The sequence below is a fragment of the Salvelinus sp. IW2-2015 genome, linkage group LG8 (genome assembly GCF_002910315.2).
Source record: "Salvelinus sp. IW2-2015 linkage group LG8, ASM291031v2, whole genome shotgun sequence".
In the NCBI taxonomy this organism is placed as follows: Eukaryota; Metazoa; Chordata; class Actinopteri; order Salmoniformes; family Salmonidae; genus Salvelinus; species Salvelinus sp. IW2-2015.
The window spans coordinates 46,612,684-46,628,924 of NC_036848.1; the positions used below are offsets into that span (position 1 = coordinate 46,612,684).

At 38.7% G+C, this 16,241-nt stretch overlaps 1 long non-coding RNA gene across 1 annotated transcript in view; it reads left to right on the forward strand.

The window, feature by feature from the left end:
- The window catches only part of LOC111968045 (uncharacterized), a 42,776-nt gene extending 28,112 nt beyond the window's left edge, over positions 1-14,664 (forward strand). The window contains exons 4-5 of the long non-coding RNA XR_002877823.3: positions 11,263-11,384; positions 14,597-14,664. This is a non-coding gene — a long non-coding RNA (uncharacterized lncRNA). The remainder of the gene's footprint in view (positions 1-11,262; positions 11,385-14,596) is intronic.
- The last annotated feature ends 1,577 nt before the right edge of the window (positions 14,665-16,241 follow it).

Genomic DNA, 16,241 nt, shown 5'->3' on the forward strand with positions numbered 1-16,241 from the left:
TATGTGGCTAAATTGATTCTGGAATATTCAGAAAAATAATCTGCTATTCAAAATATATTGATGTACATATGTAAGTATATTTCACATACAGTACAGAAATAGGTACTGGGAAATACTGTATGTTGCAAGCATGTTTTAGTTTAAAAAAAATTGTCTTCTCGTGTACGAGCACACACGTGTGTGTGTGTCCTAGAAGAAAGGTTACGGTGATGTCTCAATTTCAGGATGAGCAGGCTGTTTTTGCTTTGCTCAACTGAACCACCATTTTCATGGAGGGAGTTTAGTTTGAAACGTTTAMTTATGAAACAAATCAGTAGCATGGACAATCATTCAACAAACAGTCGCTGGGGGGAAAATCAAAGTCATACAGAAGAATGAACAAATAAYTCAATAAATAGAGATAATATCAGGAGGCAGGGCAGTCAAATGAACTCAAAATAAACCAAAACACGTCCTAAACATATAGAAATGAAACCTGCAGCATATATATAGTGCCTTCAATAAGTATTCCATTTTTGAAAATTAAATACAGGAATATCTAATTTCCATAAGTATTCACACCCCTGAGTAAATAGATGTTAGAATCACCTTTGACAGCTGTGAGTCTTTCTGGGTAAGTCTCTAAGAGCTTTGTACACCTGGACTGTACAATATTTGTACATTATTATTTTTTTAAATCTTCAAGCTCTGTCAAGTTGGATGTTGATCATTGCTAGACAGCCATTTTAAAGTATTTTCAAGACGATTTAAGTCAAAACTGTAACTAGGCCACTCAGGGACATTCAATGTCGTGTTGGTATGCAAGTCCAGTGTATATTTGGCTTGTCTTTTAGGTTATTGTCCAGTTGAAAGGTTAATTTGTCTCCCAGTGTCTGTTGGAAAGCAGACTGAACCAAGTTTTCCTCAAGGATTTTGCCTATGCTTAGCTCTATTCCGTTTCTTTTTATCCTAAAAAACTCCTAGTCACCTCCATGCTTGAAAATATGAAGAGTGGTTACTCAGTGATGTGCTGTGTTGGATTTGCCCAGAACATAACACTTTGTATTCACGACATAAAGTTAATTTCTTTGCCACATTTTTACTGTACTGCCTTATTGCAAACATGATGCATGCTTTGGAATATMTTTATTCTGTACAGGCTTCCTTCTTTTCACTGTGTCATTTAAGTTTGTATTGTGGAGTAACTACAATGTTATTGATCCATCCTCCTTTTCTCTTATCACAGCCATTAAACTCTGTAACTGTGTTAAAGTCACCATTGGCCTCATGGTGAAATCTCTGAACGGTTTAGTTCCTCTCCGGCAAGTGAGTTAGGAAGGACGCCTGTATCTTTGTAGTGAGTGGGGGTATTGTTACACCATCTAAAGTGTAATTAATAACTTCACCATGTTCAACGGGATATTCAATGTCTGCTTTTTTAGATTTTGACCCATCTACCAGTAGGGTCCCTTCTTTGCGAGGCATTGGAAAACCTCCCTGGTCTTTGTGGTTAAATCTTTGTTTGAAATACACTGCTCGACTGAAGGGCCTTACAGATAATTGTATGTGTGGGGTACAGAGATGAGGTAGTCATTCAAAAATCATGTTAAACATAATTATTGCACACAGAGTGAGTCCAGACACCTTATTATGTGACTTGTTGAGCAACCTTTTACTCATAAACTTATTTAGGCTTGCCATAACAAAGGGGATGAATACTTCTAAAAACATAATTCCACTTTAACATTATAGGTATTGTGTGTAGGCCAGTGATACAAAATATACATTTGTAAAAAAAAAAATATTCGGGCTGTAACACAAAAAAAATGAAAAAATTCAAGGGGTGTGAATACCTTCTGAATTCTGATTCATGATTGTATTGAATCCAATCATATTTACAGCAGTATGCACCAAACATTTGCTAATTTCGCACACATTTTCCGAGAGGAAAAACGTTCATAAATGTTTTGCATTTATGAACAGGTCATATTTAAAATGTTCCACTGTGTTATATTTTTCTCCGCTGTTAAAAAAACGAAACAAAAAAAACAAGTTGAGCCTGCAGGACAGGGTCAGTTTTTCCAGAGCGGGTTTCACAAACAACCTCTATGTAGGAAGATGACATGGCCTGTTTGTGTGTGACTCTATCCTGCTGGCCAAAGAGCAACAGGGATATTTTAAGGCACATGCATAGTTACAGTGTCCCAAAAAGGTCACAATTTGCTCCAGTTTCTGACAGAATGATAGAATGAAGAATATATTTGCAAGGAGGATAAAAGTAATGTCATGCTTTCATTTCCATTGTACTGTTCTCAATACCTCAACACTTAGTATTATATACATTCTTCTAACTATATTTACTGTATATCTAATGAACATTATGGTAACTACGGGAAACAAAGAAATACTGGTAACTACTAGAAACAAAGAAACAAGCTTAAAAGGTTTTCACGCTCATAGAAACTGCACATGTAATAACCTGTTTGTGATGCGTGCAGGACAGCAGAAATGTGATCTGGAGGTAAAGGACATGGGTTAGACAGCAGAAKTATAGCACACATGACTATACTAGACACCAAACTAAATAGTTTATGTATTATGTCCTGGGTTTGGTTCTCCAATAGTCCTGTCATTACAGCGTTCAATAATTGTGTCAATATTGTATATTGAAAAATAAGTTATATGAAAGAAAACATATTTTGTTTCAATACTTTTCTTTATGATAGAGTGCAGAGTTAAGAGTGTGCTGCCGCATATAAGTCACTCACTGAAATCTGTGAAATTTGAGTAAAATGTCCCATTGATTTTCTCAAAGCCATTTTTTCTCTGGGCCAAAAGGTGGTGTTTCCCCTCCATTAAAAGCCTGTATTACTGTACATTAGCTAAGGGCCTAGATTAAAAATAAACGGCATTGAAACTTTATTCAATACCACAATGTCCGCAGAAATGTTTTGTTACACATTGGAAACAGGAGGAGCATTTGTTTGCACTCAGTGATTCCTTTCAAAGTAAAAGGCTTTCCACTAGATGTTGGAACATTGCTGCAGAGACTTGCTTCCATTCAGCCACAAGAGCATTAGTGAGGTTGGGCACTGATGTTAAGCGATTAGGCCAATTCATCCCAAAGGTGTTTGATGGGGTTGAGGTCAGGGCTCTGTGCAGGCCAGTCAAGTTCTTCCACACTGATCTCAACAAACCATTTCTGTATGGCGCTCGCAGGAAAGGGCCTTCCCCAAACTGTTGACACAAAGTCGGAAGTACAGAATCGTCTAGAATGTAGTTTTTTGCTGTAGCGTTAAGATTTCCCTTCACTGGAACTAAGCGGCCTAGCCCGAACCATGAAAAACCACCCCAGACCATTATTCCTCATCCACCAAACTTTACAGTTGGCACTATGCATTCGGACGGGTAGTGTTCTCCTGGCATACGCCAAACCCAGATTCGTCCGACGGAATGCCAGATGGTGAAGCGTGATTCATCACTCCAGAGAACACGTTTTCACTGCTCCAGAGTKCAATGGCGGCAACTCCAGTCGACGCTTGGCATTGCGCATGGTGATTTTAGGCTTGTYTGCGGCTGCTCGGCCACGGAAACACATTTCATGAAGCTCCCAATGAACAGTTCTTGTGCTGACTTTGCTTCCAGAGGCAGTTTGGAACTCGGTAGTGAGTGTTGCAACTGAGGACAGACGATTTTTACGCACTATGCGCTTCAGCACTCAACGGTCCCGTTCTGTGAGCTTGTGCGGCCTACCATTTCATAGCTAAGTCGTTGTTGCTCCTAGACATTTCCACTTCACAAAAACAGCACTTACAGTTTACCAGGGCAGCTCTAGCAGGGCAGACATTTGACAAACTGACTTGTTGGAAAGGTGACATCCTATGAAGGTGCCATGTTGAAAGTCATTGAGCTCTTCGGTAAGGCCATTCTACTGCCAATGTTTGTCTATGGAGATCGCATGGCTGTGTGCTCAATTTTATACAACTGTCAGCAATGGGTGTGGCTGAAATAGCCACTAATTTGAAGGGGTGTCCACATACTTTGTATATATAGTGTATATATCCAATTACTCCAAAGTTGTTATTTTAAAAAGCTAATATACAATAAAAAAATTAAAAATAGTTCTTTGTAATTTTGTCCATAAATTCTAATCTATAGTCAAACTGACATTAGTATGAACAGTGTAAAATCTAATGCAATATGGGACTGCTAATCATCTAGTCGAACAGAAGTATGCATTTCATGACAGGAGATATTGAGTCTGCACTGCAGATGTTTCTCAAATGGGATATTTGGCTTGTGTTCTTAGTCAATGTAAATATACCATGGATTATATGTGTATTGCTACTGCAAATTAATGTGAAATGCAATGAAAAATGTAATGTATAATGTATTGTGTAATTCAAAAATATAATAATTTATCTAAATAGAAAAAAGAATACATGCTAAAATGTACTGTATGTTGTTTGACTTTGACGTAAGACATTGTTTCTTATTTTATCAAATAATATGTTATCAACCTTCTTTACCCATGTGTTGGGGGTGTGTTGGGGTTTACTGTAACCCKTYGAGATATTGCATTGCGTAGACTGTCAGAGTGTATCAGATAATGTACAGATTAACAGCGGACCGACCCCGCACACAAACAGGATGTAATGCGAGATTCCGTTGGCTGCATTTTTTCCTCTGTTGTCATCAGTCATTGGGGTCAAAGGTCACACGATTAATCAAAACTGTTTCTGCGGTGTGAGATACACAAATGAGCCTCTTAGGATTACCCATGGCTGAAGATGGCCCCGTCTGTTTATATCTGTCAGACCGCAGGGTTACATTAAACTCCCCATTTCCATCCTGGTGTGAACTAATCAGCCATTCCATTTGAGTGACTTTACTCTGTCCTCCATTTCTTATTCTGCTGTCACGATGGGCCTCGTATGGGCCTCGTATGGGCCTCGTATGAGGTCCTGCTGGTTACATTAGCTGGTGTTTGGACATCTGTAGGGGCTTGGCTCAATGAGGAGGCCTGTCAACGTGGCTTTTGTAAATCGAGGGATTGTCCAAACACTCGGACACGCGGTAATAAAAACAAGCCCCTGTTCCCTGCATTAGCTCTGCATTAGTGGAGAGGGATGGGTCTGAGTGATGCATCATACATGTCTGTTACAGTTAAAGGGATATCTTTCGACCACAGTTGAAAGGAAAATTATTGTCCTCCTCAACTTTGTGTCAATTAGTAGGATTGTGGGTAATGGTCTTTATAAAGCAGATTGTATACATTTTATATAAAAAATGCTGAATTTTGTTGACTTTTAATGAAGTGTATTAAATTATAAATTGGGCCATAAAACAACAGTGGGGCACATGGAGCGATACGTTTGATACTCTGCGGTAGCCCTTTACACTCTTACCTGAATACGGGTTGACAATGGCAGATATGGGTACTAATAAGCGCCTAAATTGGAACGTAGTACCATGCTATACATGACGTCAGAGCTCTGGCTCTGCYCTTCACAGCTCTGTATGGGTTTTGACTAACAGCCGTTCTGAACTTGAGCACTGCATTCAACAAAAAGTTGCCCCCATCCCTCCTGCTAATTGAGCATTTTTTGTTGTTGTCTGAGTGAGGGAAATGCTGTACATTAAGAGGACTCTATGTATTTAGAAAGATGAGGCGTTGAGGATTATAATAAATACCGCTTTGATGTCATACAAGCCAAACATGCGTGAGTCCAAATGTGCACTTCACATTTCCATATCATAAAACTCAGGTCATATACAATGTCAATGTTTATGATCACTATGTTTGATGTACAGTTGCAAGATGACAAGGCGTCATATCCTAGGTTGTTCTGAACAGAATGAGCCTGCACCTGAATGCACTCATGATGACTCCTTTCTATGACTACTTTCTATGCACACCAAAATGACGGCCTCTTTCTCTGAATCGCCTTGTGAAAGCCTAACACTGTAAGATCGTATTTTATAACTTAGCTAGTCATGTTGGTAATAGAACAAGCCCACCCGACCCAGATTGAGATTTATAAAGGACAATTCTGGGATTTCGTAAACAACAACAGTAATTGTGTGATGGCGGGGATGCAGGGTTGTGTTACAAACTAAACAACTACAAGTGTGCTTGCTCTAGTTCCTCAACGGCACAGGTAGGAAAGCAAAAAAAAGTACCTTGTAGTTGAAGACTCTTTTTTGAGTCATAAAAGTGCATTGAAATTACTTAGGAACTGTGCACACTTTGGAGTGGTGTGTAGCCACTTGGGGACATCAGTTAGTCCTGTCACTCAAACCCTTGTCATTTTTTAAACTTTTGTTGCACCTACCCCACATTTTCCAGGATTATTCTTATCATATTACTGAATGTATCCAAAGTATTTTCAGATTTTGTTATCAACAAATGCAGCGAAATGTACAGTAAATGTAAAATGCACATAAAATCAACCGTGTAATATTTGGATTCAGTCTTATGTCAGGTGAACCTTGGTCTAATAATTTTCCCATTATCTCCAAACTGTTCCCTATGCTTTTTATATTTATTCTCTTTAAAACATTTCAATTTAGCCCTATCCATTTAGGCCAATTCCCACGAGTGTAAATGGTTAATATATCATAATAATAATAATATATGCCATTTAACAGACGCTTTTAACGAAGCAACTTACAGTACAGTCATGTGGCCCCAGAAGCAATCAAACCTACTACCCTTGGTGTTGCTATCTAATTTACTGCCTTTGAACCAGTGTCATATGAGATGATACAATTGATTTTTTATCACATGGGAAATATGAACTGCTCAGAATTTTGGGGGGGTAACATAAAAAGCTAAATATCCCAATAAGTAATGACCATTATAACTGCTTCATTTTGATTTTATGCCACAGCGATCTCTGTAAGCTTTAAATTATGCTCTGCTTTATTTTCAGAGGAAAGGCTGAATTAGCAGAGTTTAGCTAACAGCCTAAATAATGGGCCTTATGGGAGATTTGAATAGTTGTGGAGAAATGTGAGAAGCGAGAGCTCTGGTGTCTGTTGCTTCGTGATCGGCTATTCCTATCCAATAGGCTACTTACTACATGTTTCTGTGTGTTTTCAGGACCAATGGGTAGCATTGGTTATATAGATTGGTCATGGGTATAAAAAGTAATGTTCTGGGCATGACATTTATTACCTTCAACAAATAATGTAGCAATTATTTTGCAAGCATGGAAAATAAAATCACCTCATTTCCTTTGCATAACTTTTGGTTAGCAGAAAGTTTTTCGAGGTGAATTAAGGGAAATGTTGCACTACATGAAATCATTTATTTACATAGGAAAATTACATTTTCCAAGGGTGACCAACACTGCGTAAGTTCTTAAACACACTGTAATCCATTTATACAGTTGGTTAGAATTTGGGCAAGTGAGGTCAGGGACGTAACTCAAAGTGACTATATTAGATTTATGTTCCACATAGGGTTTCAGTGCTACATTGTGTTTAAGTTATTCTTTACTTTGCTTTCTGCTCCTCATAGAAAAGGTTGACCCATATAATCTCTGGTTCCAAATCAGTAATGCAAAAGCCAATGATAGGTGATGATGAGCAGTGTCACTCCTCACTGAGAAATGTTGTATTACCTCTCTAATGGAGGCTGCTCACTTAGGAGCTGTTCACCCCTCCTCACTTCTAAACAAGTGTTTTTGTGTGTGTGTGCATGTGTGTGTGCGTGTGTGTGTTTTTGTGTGTGTGTAATTCAGTAAATTACAATAAATCATAGCATAGCATAATAAATCATTCAGCTCACCTCATTCAATTTTTTCAATGGTTTCATTTCTGCACGTCTTAGTCACCATAAATGTCGTTTCATCCGGTGTGAAAACCTGTAATAACAACATAAATAACAATAACTGTTAGAAAGGGAAGATAATGTCATCAGATTGCATTTTCAGTCCCAGAGGAGAGGGATGGCGGGCCACACTTGGCAATAGCTGAGTGTGAGATGGAATTTATCTTTTATTAAAAATGGTTTCTGACTCGGAGTGAATTCATTATCAGTCTATTATCTCAGAATATAGTAAATATGGAGCCGAGGAGGCACCAACACCTCCCTCAGGCAACTCCCTGTCTGTTATGCTGATGTGAAATCACAGTTCATAAAATGCCAGTTAATAAGGGATTGTGAGACAAAGATTCAACTCTCTTCCCTCAACACACACACACACACACACACACACACACACACACACACACACACACACACACACACACACACACACACAACACACACACACCACATACATACACACACACACACACACACACATACACACACACACACACACACATAATTTATCAGCAGAGCAGATGTTTATTTTAGGAACAGAGAGCTTTGGTGAAGTGCAGCTCATCCTCATCTCGGCCAAGCCTGGATTCAGTGTCTTCACAGGCAGAAGAGCCCAACTCACGCCCACCACTGGCTTATCTACTGCCACTTTATTGGGTACTCTGTCTACATTGAGTTGTTTTTCAAGACATCTAAACCCTGCAAAAAGCTTTCTGTCTGTAGCCTATTCCTCAACTCAYAAGGAGACAGGGGATGAAACTCCATGAGAGAAAGAAAGAGGAATTAAATGCTGAAAGACTAAAATAAGGGATTACCCTTTATAAATGTCAACTTGTCACAAAGAAATCCACCATATGGAGAGAGGAAAGACAATGGCATTCATTATTTGTATCCATTGCAATGCATGCTGCAATCTAATGTGGTAGCCTACAAAAACAGTGCATCAAATGGCCAAAAACTGTGAACAAACATTTTAACTACACCTTCTTGAATAATGTGCATGACTACCTGTGCAGAAGCTTCTAGTCCATGCATGCTCAGTGCATAGTCTGTCCGTTGACTTTCACTCAAACAAATGTACAGTATAACCTACATTCATAGTTCTAGTCTTAAAACTAKATTGGCATTAGATAAAGATGAGTCTGTTTCAAATTTAATTTATTTGACACAGTAGAAAGGCTATTTTAAATCGACCTGGCACTCAAGAACACAACCTGTAACCTATGCTTCAGACCACATTATGCATATTTTTGGGACCACGTGCGCACCACAATGCGTGGATTTTCATGCTTAATTTAGCCTCATCAAAATATTTTTTCTCCCTTCAAAGTGATAGACAGTAGCTAGGCTTCCATCCAATTGCCGAGAGATTTTCATGTGAGTATTCTAAAATCTTTTCCCACTAGAGATGTGTTTCAATTAAATTGACTTGTTGCGGATAACAGTCTGTGTGTGATGACGTAGGGCACATAAAAATAACATTTGCAGTTACATTTAAATGGGTTTCAGTCGCATTTTTAACTCTACTAATGGTTTTCTAAGAAGAAATCTTGCTGTAGAGAATCTCTGGTCTTGGTATGCGCGCTCTATAGCCAACAGCTCGCAGATACCGTGTGGTTAGGCTACCTACATGACGAGAGCGAGATGTCAAACGGCAGCCAAACATCGCTCATCATGTCACCGCAATAAGACCGTAGATATTTATTGGAAAGAAGCATCAAGCTCATCACAATGCACTTTCATCACCCTGTGAAGTTTATCATAATTTATTCAATCTAGCCTAATAAACTGCATGTTTTCCCGAGTCTTAGTGGGACAACATAATATCTTCGCSTAACTCCAAGTTTAATTCGATATAATGGTTATTATAGGCTATCAATATTTGCGCATAATGGCGTTTCCATCGCCATTTCTCTCATCCTTAAATATCCCACCTTTGTTTTGTCAACATTTGGAAAGTTTACTGACAAATGTTCTGTTTCCATCAGTCCTGTCTTGTCATGTGTTATCCTACATTGATATTTTTTCATCCTTTTGTGTCGTTCTTTCAAGTTGCAGCGTCGACCGCGATACTGYCTGGCTAGAGCCATGAGTTGATTCAAAGGCGCGCGTGAGTAGAGACGACTTCCCGCCTGCCCTGGTGGACAATCAGGCTATGCATTTCAAATATTCTACAGAGATTTTATTTTTTGCCCATCACAAACCACATCTAGAGTTTTTATGAGAGTAAAGTCAAACAGGAAGTTTCGGTACAATTTTATAAATGCCAACAGATAATTGTTCATTTGACATGGTGGGATTTTTTTGTGTCCTAAAATGTATTGTGCGAGAAATGGCGGTGGAAACTCCTTTTTGCGAAAATATTGATATAATAACTATCATATCGAAGTCAATTTGGAGTCATGCGATGATATGGTGTGTAGTCCTCCCACTAGAACTTGGGAAACAATGCAGTTTATTAGGCTACATATGAAATAAATTATGATGAACTTCACAATATGGTGAATGTGCTCGATGGTTATCGTGATGCTCCTTTCCAATAAATATCGAGGATCTTATTCTAGAGACATGATGATTGATGCTTGACTGCCATTTGACGTAGAAAAATATTCTCGCTCAATATCCATATTCATCTCATCATGTAGACTAGCCTACCGCCACAGCCTACCAGCACTGTATCTGCCAGCTGTTGGCTAGAGCGCACATTCCAAGACCAGAGTAGACACATTTTCTATTTGACGCAACAGTTTTTGAGATAAACTATTGGTAGAGTTAAAAATGCAATAGAAACATATTTAACTTCAGATTTTTATTCGGTACATGAAAACTTAAGCGAAAAGTGCATTTTGTGTGCACTACCTCATAACGCAGTGATCTTTATCCGCAAAAAATCTATTTGATGGAAACCCATATCTGTTGGAAAAATGCGCGTACTGTTTTTATGCTGATTCTAGAATATTTGCATGAAAATCTGTCCSCAATTGGATAGAAACCTTGCCACTTGGGTAAATAATGTTGTAGCCTAATATATATCTACTTCAGGCTTTATTTTATTCCAATCCTGTCATTCGAATGATTTGGCAGACTAGACATTAGGCCTGTTTCCATGCAGGCATATATATATATATATATATAAAATAGAGAGAATTTGGTCACTCACTGCATAAAAAAGGGAAAGCAATGTAGCCTAGCTCATTAACCCATTTGCCTACATTGGCCTGCTAAAGGCATAAACTCCTAGGTTTTTAGATGAGCATAGGTCTAGGTTACAGTAAATATAGGCCTACACCAATTGATATGATGCTGCAGGAAATATGATTAGGCTACTGATTCGTTTTTTGTGATGTTGAACAATAAAAATTGCCAATATTATGTCAAATATTAGGGTCTCTTTATTTCAATGTGACATGGCACTCACTTGACTTGTATCTTCTCTGTTTCCATGGCAGCTGGCAGCAGAGAGAGATCACCTGGGCATAAGAGGGGAGGCCTACTCTTAACATCACACCTCCAGCAGGATACTCACTGTAAACAATGGCTAACCCCACCCCCAATCTCCAGCTTCAGCCAGGTATTTATTGTTCTCTGCACTGATCCAGCTTCCTCCATGAAACCCATCTGTCTTGTCTCTCGTCCTCTTCCTCCACTGTTTTACTCATGGCTTGGAAGTGAAAAAAGTTTGGTTTTACCAGGTGCATTCAACTTACTATAAAAAACAAAACAGTGATGTAAAGATTAGGAATGGGTTTTCATGTATTGTCATTAGATTTGTTACTTAGACCAATTGTTGATGATCAGTCTTGCTTGGTTTGTCAGGGTATCTTTTGTCTCTGTATAACAACAAACATTCAATAGTTTTTTTTAGCTGAATCAATCAATCATACGACTTTATTGATGAACTAACCATTTGAACTGGATCTTTAAAGTTTGCCTAAAGCAGGTCTAGAAGTATGAGGTTGTATCTGATAGTTAGTAACAGTAAAACATGCTAAGAGGCCAATCCGAATCTGTTTAGCAATATACAATAGTTCTATGCTATTTAGGTTATATTACAGGGAATACTTTCCCTTCCACAGAAGTAAAAATGTACAGAAACAGTTGAAAATGAATATGCAATGTAGGCTATGTAATCGAAAACCGCAAAAGAATAGTTGTACGTTTGTTACATTGACTAAATGGCTTAGTGGGATGGTAACTGATCATTTTACATGAGCCGTTATACATTTGAAATCTGTGGCTATGCAGGGCAATACTTAAAAAAATATTTGACTTTCAGAGTTGCAATGTTGGCTTCTACGGTGTGATTAAGATAATTTACAAATAGGCCTAATGATTTCTTCTTTCAAAATAATATTGTCTCACGATAGTCCAGACAGAAAGCAAATCTGTCATATTACGTCTCTTGAACAATGTATGAGACTGTTTTTATTTATCTTTTAATTTCACAGAAATTGACCTGCCACCACAGTGGATATGGGCAGAGAAATCTGCAATGTAGCAGGTTTCTTGGCAAGGACAAGACCTGGCGAGCGGATTGCCTATCCGTGTTTGGGGGCGATTAGAACCAGATGGGTCAGGTTGTGCCCTCCCGCCAGGCTAGGGCAGTGGAGTGACTGTCACTCAGACCCATCTGGGGGGGGGGGGGGKATGTTATGGCACTGAGGGTGTAAGTGTAAACAGTCTCCGGTATATGACTGACACTCAGTTTTGGTGGTAGACCTGACATCCTCCATTTAACACAGAAACATAGAGGAATACAGCTAAAGCCAGCTAGAGAGAAAGGGAAACATGCTGGAGAGAGACTGGAGAAGAGAAAAGGATTGATTTTGGAAAATTAGCATCCAGGGTAGTGAGATGGCAGGAAGAAGGGAGATACACATTTAGAAGAGGCCTTTTAAAGATTATCATGAAACATAGATGCATTTTAGCTTTGTCTACACCTGAAGAGGTTTAAAGATAAGCACACATGGAGAGGGAAGGGGGAAGGAGGTGCAGTGGTGACTTACCCTTCTCTTCTCCTTCCTCTCATTCTTTCATTCCGCCACTCTCTGCCGATCAGGTTTCTCCCGGTCTATCAGCTGAGTGGTCGTGTGGGGTTTGATCAATGGCAGGAAACCAGCGGATCAAATGGTAATTTATCTGAAAAAGATAGGCTAGCGTCTACACAACCATGCCTCTGAGCTACAGGCTCTCACAGTCTCACGCCAGAATTAAACGTTCATGATTTTCAAATGTCAAATTTTTGTTGTTGTTCCAATTAAGTTTGGGCATTATCTTCAAATTCTTAAGGTTAGGCATTAACTCAGAATGGTTAAGGTAAGGTTTGGGATAGGATTAAAACAAAAATATAAAATACAACTTTCTATTGCTGGTGGTTCTCCTTGTGATGTGGGGTTTGTGTGTTGTGTTTCCCCCCGTTGTACACAGTAACGCTGAGGTGGATGCATACAGCACACCTAGGGGGTTATTTAATATGCACAATTATTACTCACTCACTCTCCACCAGCTGTATGCAAATATACAACATATTGCCTTGTGTCTCTGTGGAGAACCTCACTACTCGCTCAGACTCACCATAGGCTTTTATCTGTAATTAAACTACACACTAACTTCATCTCTAGGTTTATTGATTTTGATATTTTTTATTACCATTGTTCAACAATGCGCAATAAGGGATTGCAGTGGTGTTTCCATTTGGCAGTTGTTTGCTGTAATTCTGAAATAGTTTAAACCACTTGATTGTATTATGCATCTTAAATACATGTTATGATCTGATATTGGATTAATTGTCCACATTCTCAGAATGTTATATATTATTATATATTAAAGTACTTAAATATGATACGTTTGCTCACGTATAARGGATTTCAGCAGACAATGGACCCCCTTCTTGTGAATTAGAATCGGCCCCAAGGGCAAAACACCAACTGAACTACAATGTGATATTGCTACAATGCTTTCCAAGAAACAAGACAATATTTAGTATTTATTAGGATCCCCATTAGCTACAGCCAAGGCAGCAGCTACTCTTCCTGGGGTCCAAATATGAATAAAAACAGTTGCATCTAAACAAAAAACCGCCTACATCATAAATAAAACTATATATCATYCAATACATTATTACATCCTTACCTGAATATTACACATTTACAATATAAAATGTACAATACTACAATATTACAATGTGTGTGTGTCTAGTGTGTGTGTTAGAGTGTGTGTGTGAGTGTGTGTAAGCGTGTGTTTGTGTGTGTCTCTTCACAGTCCGCGTTGTGCCATGAGTTATTGTTTTATCCGTTTTTTTWATCTGATTTTACTATGCGTTTCCCAGAGTTTTTTATGGAATTGAGGACTGTGAAGAGACCCCTGGTGGCATGTCTTGTGGGGTATGTATGGGTGTCTGAGCAGTGTGTTAGCTGTTTGAACGGACAGTTTGGTGCTTTCAATATGTGAATTCCTCTCACAAAAACAAGTGATGAAGTCAATCTCTCCTCTACTTTGAGCCAGGAGAGATTGACATGCATGTTATTGATATTAGCCCCAATACTGTATTTTCTATGGCATATCTGGAAACACTTAATTCCAAATTTTTGACACCACAATGCCTATATAGTAATGATTTGTATCTAATCTACTAACTGAGCTGAGGGATTGGTCTTTTGTGAGGAGAGGGGTGTTTCTAATCTGAGCCGCATACAATGTGGTGCGGTGTTCCTAATCTGGGACCCTTACAGTGTGGTGGGTTCTCCTGCCACCCCTTGTAACTCTTTGCTTCTGTCAAAACAGACATTCTCAAATTGAATTAAGGTCCTGTTCTGTGCTGCAGCCCCCTCGGCCCCCCTACGAGCAACCCCCTTGGCCTGGCCCTGTTCCCCTCATCCAGCCGCCTCGGACTAATTAAAACCGGTGTGGTCTTGTCTTCGCTGGATTAACCCTAACGAGGATCTACTGACTCCACCAGCATGTGCCTCTTGATGAGAGAGAGAGAGAGAGAGAGAGAGAGAGAGAGAGAGAGAGAGAGAGAGAGAGAGAGAGAGAGAGAGAGAGAGAGAGAGAGAGAGAGAGAGAGACAGAAAGAGAAATGGGAGGATTTGTCCAGGCAACCTTAGCCTTGAAACCCAACACTTAATTCACTACAGATGATACAGAAAAGGTGGAAGAGAGAGAGAGAAAGAGACAAATATACTTATGTTGATAGTTTAAATCACTAGTGTGTGTAGTGTTTTAAAAACTGTTAGTGAACACATTGAAACGTGGCCTTATTGTGAAGAGAGTCATAAAACGGACCTCTGGTCAGCCCTCTATGAATCCATTTGATTCCATCATACAGAGAGATGAATGTCAATTCTCTTTCTTTCTTTGTGTGTGTGTGTGTGTGTGTGCGTGTGTGCCAGGGGCAGAGAAAAATGTAATTCTCTGGCTTTGATAATGCATTAATAATAAAATGCAATGTTAAAACAATTCTCCAAGTGTGAGTCTCATTAATCATAATGGTTGACAACTGTTCTGGAGAGCGTCTGCATAAGGACTGTAATGTGTAATAGGGTTTGGTTGTCCGTAGCTGAAGTCATGGTGTTTGAGAATCAGACTTTTTCCCAGAGGTTGTAAAGTTAATCAATGCAACAATATTTTTTCTAGTATCAACAGAATTATTTGTAGAAAATTATGTAGCATATTTTGATATGAACACAAGGTTCCATTATTACAAATCAATGGCTACTCTTATTATATCATAGCTCTTAGCTAATATAAAAATATAATTATATATGTGATAAGAAATGTATTTTTGATAAACACATTTCTACACAGATCACCAAGAGAAACACAATATTTTGACCATTACAGTCATCATACAGTCGCTCTTGCATGGGTCTACCTGAGTTTCCCGTGGCCCTAAAATGAATTCTCTGGCTGTCACAGTTTAACGACTTCGTCAATGAAGTGTTCAAGTCCAGATAGTGCACAATGTGTATGGGACAGAGCCTTTGCGGTGACTATTCACTCACTGCTATATGCCTTCTTAACCATAAACCCTGCTAACGACCTATTTGACATCCCGGTGTCATGAAATCTCYGTGTTTTTGCTATATTGGATATGACACTGATGTTTCCATGAATTCAATTTCAAAATATATTGTATAACCATAGATGCYTAGGAAAACTAATCTAGCGCACAATAAAATATTCAATTATTTCAAACGAGGTTGTGCACTTGAATTATATTCACTTAGAACAATTCGGCTACCAAATTAATAAAAAACAAACGTCAGTAACACATCAGGGTATAATGGATTAAGGGTATATGGATTAAATCAATACTTTATTTTGCTAAATGTTTAGATTAACCTTTTAAATGGAAAAAAGTGTGATATTAATTCAAAACGAAGGAAGAAAGATGCATGCATATGTTGATCTAAACGTGTTGAACAAT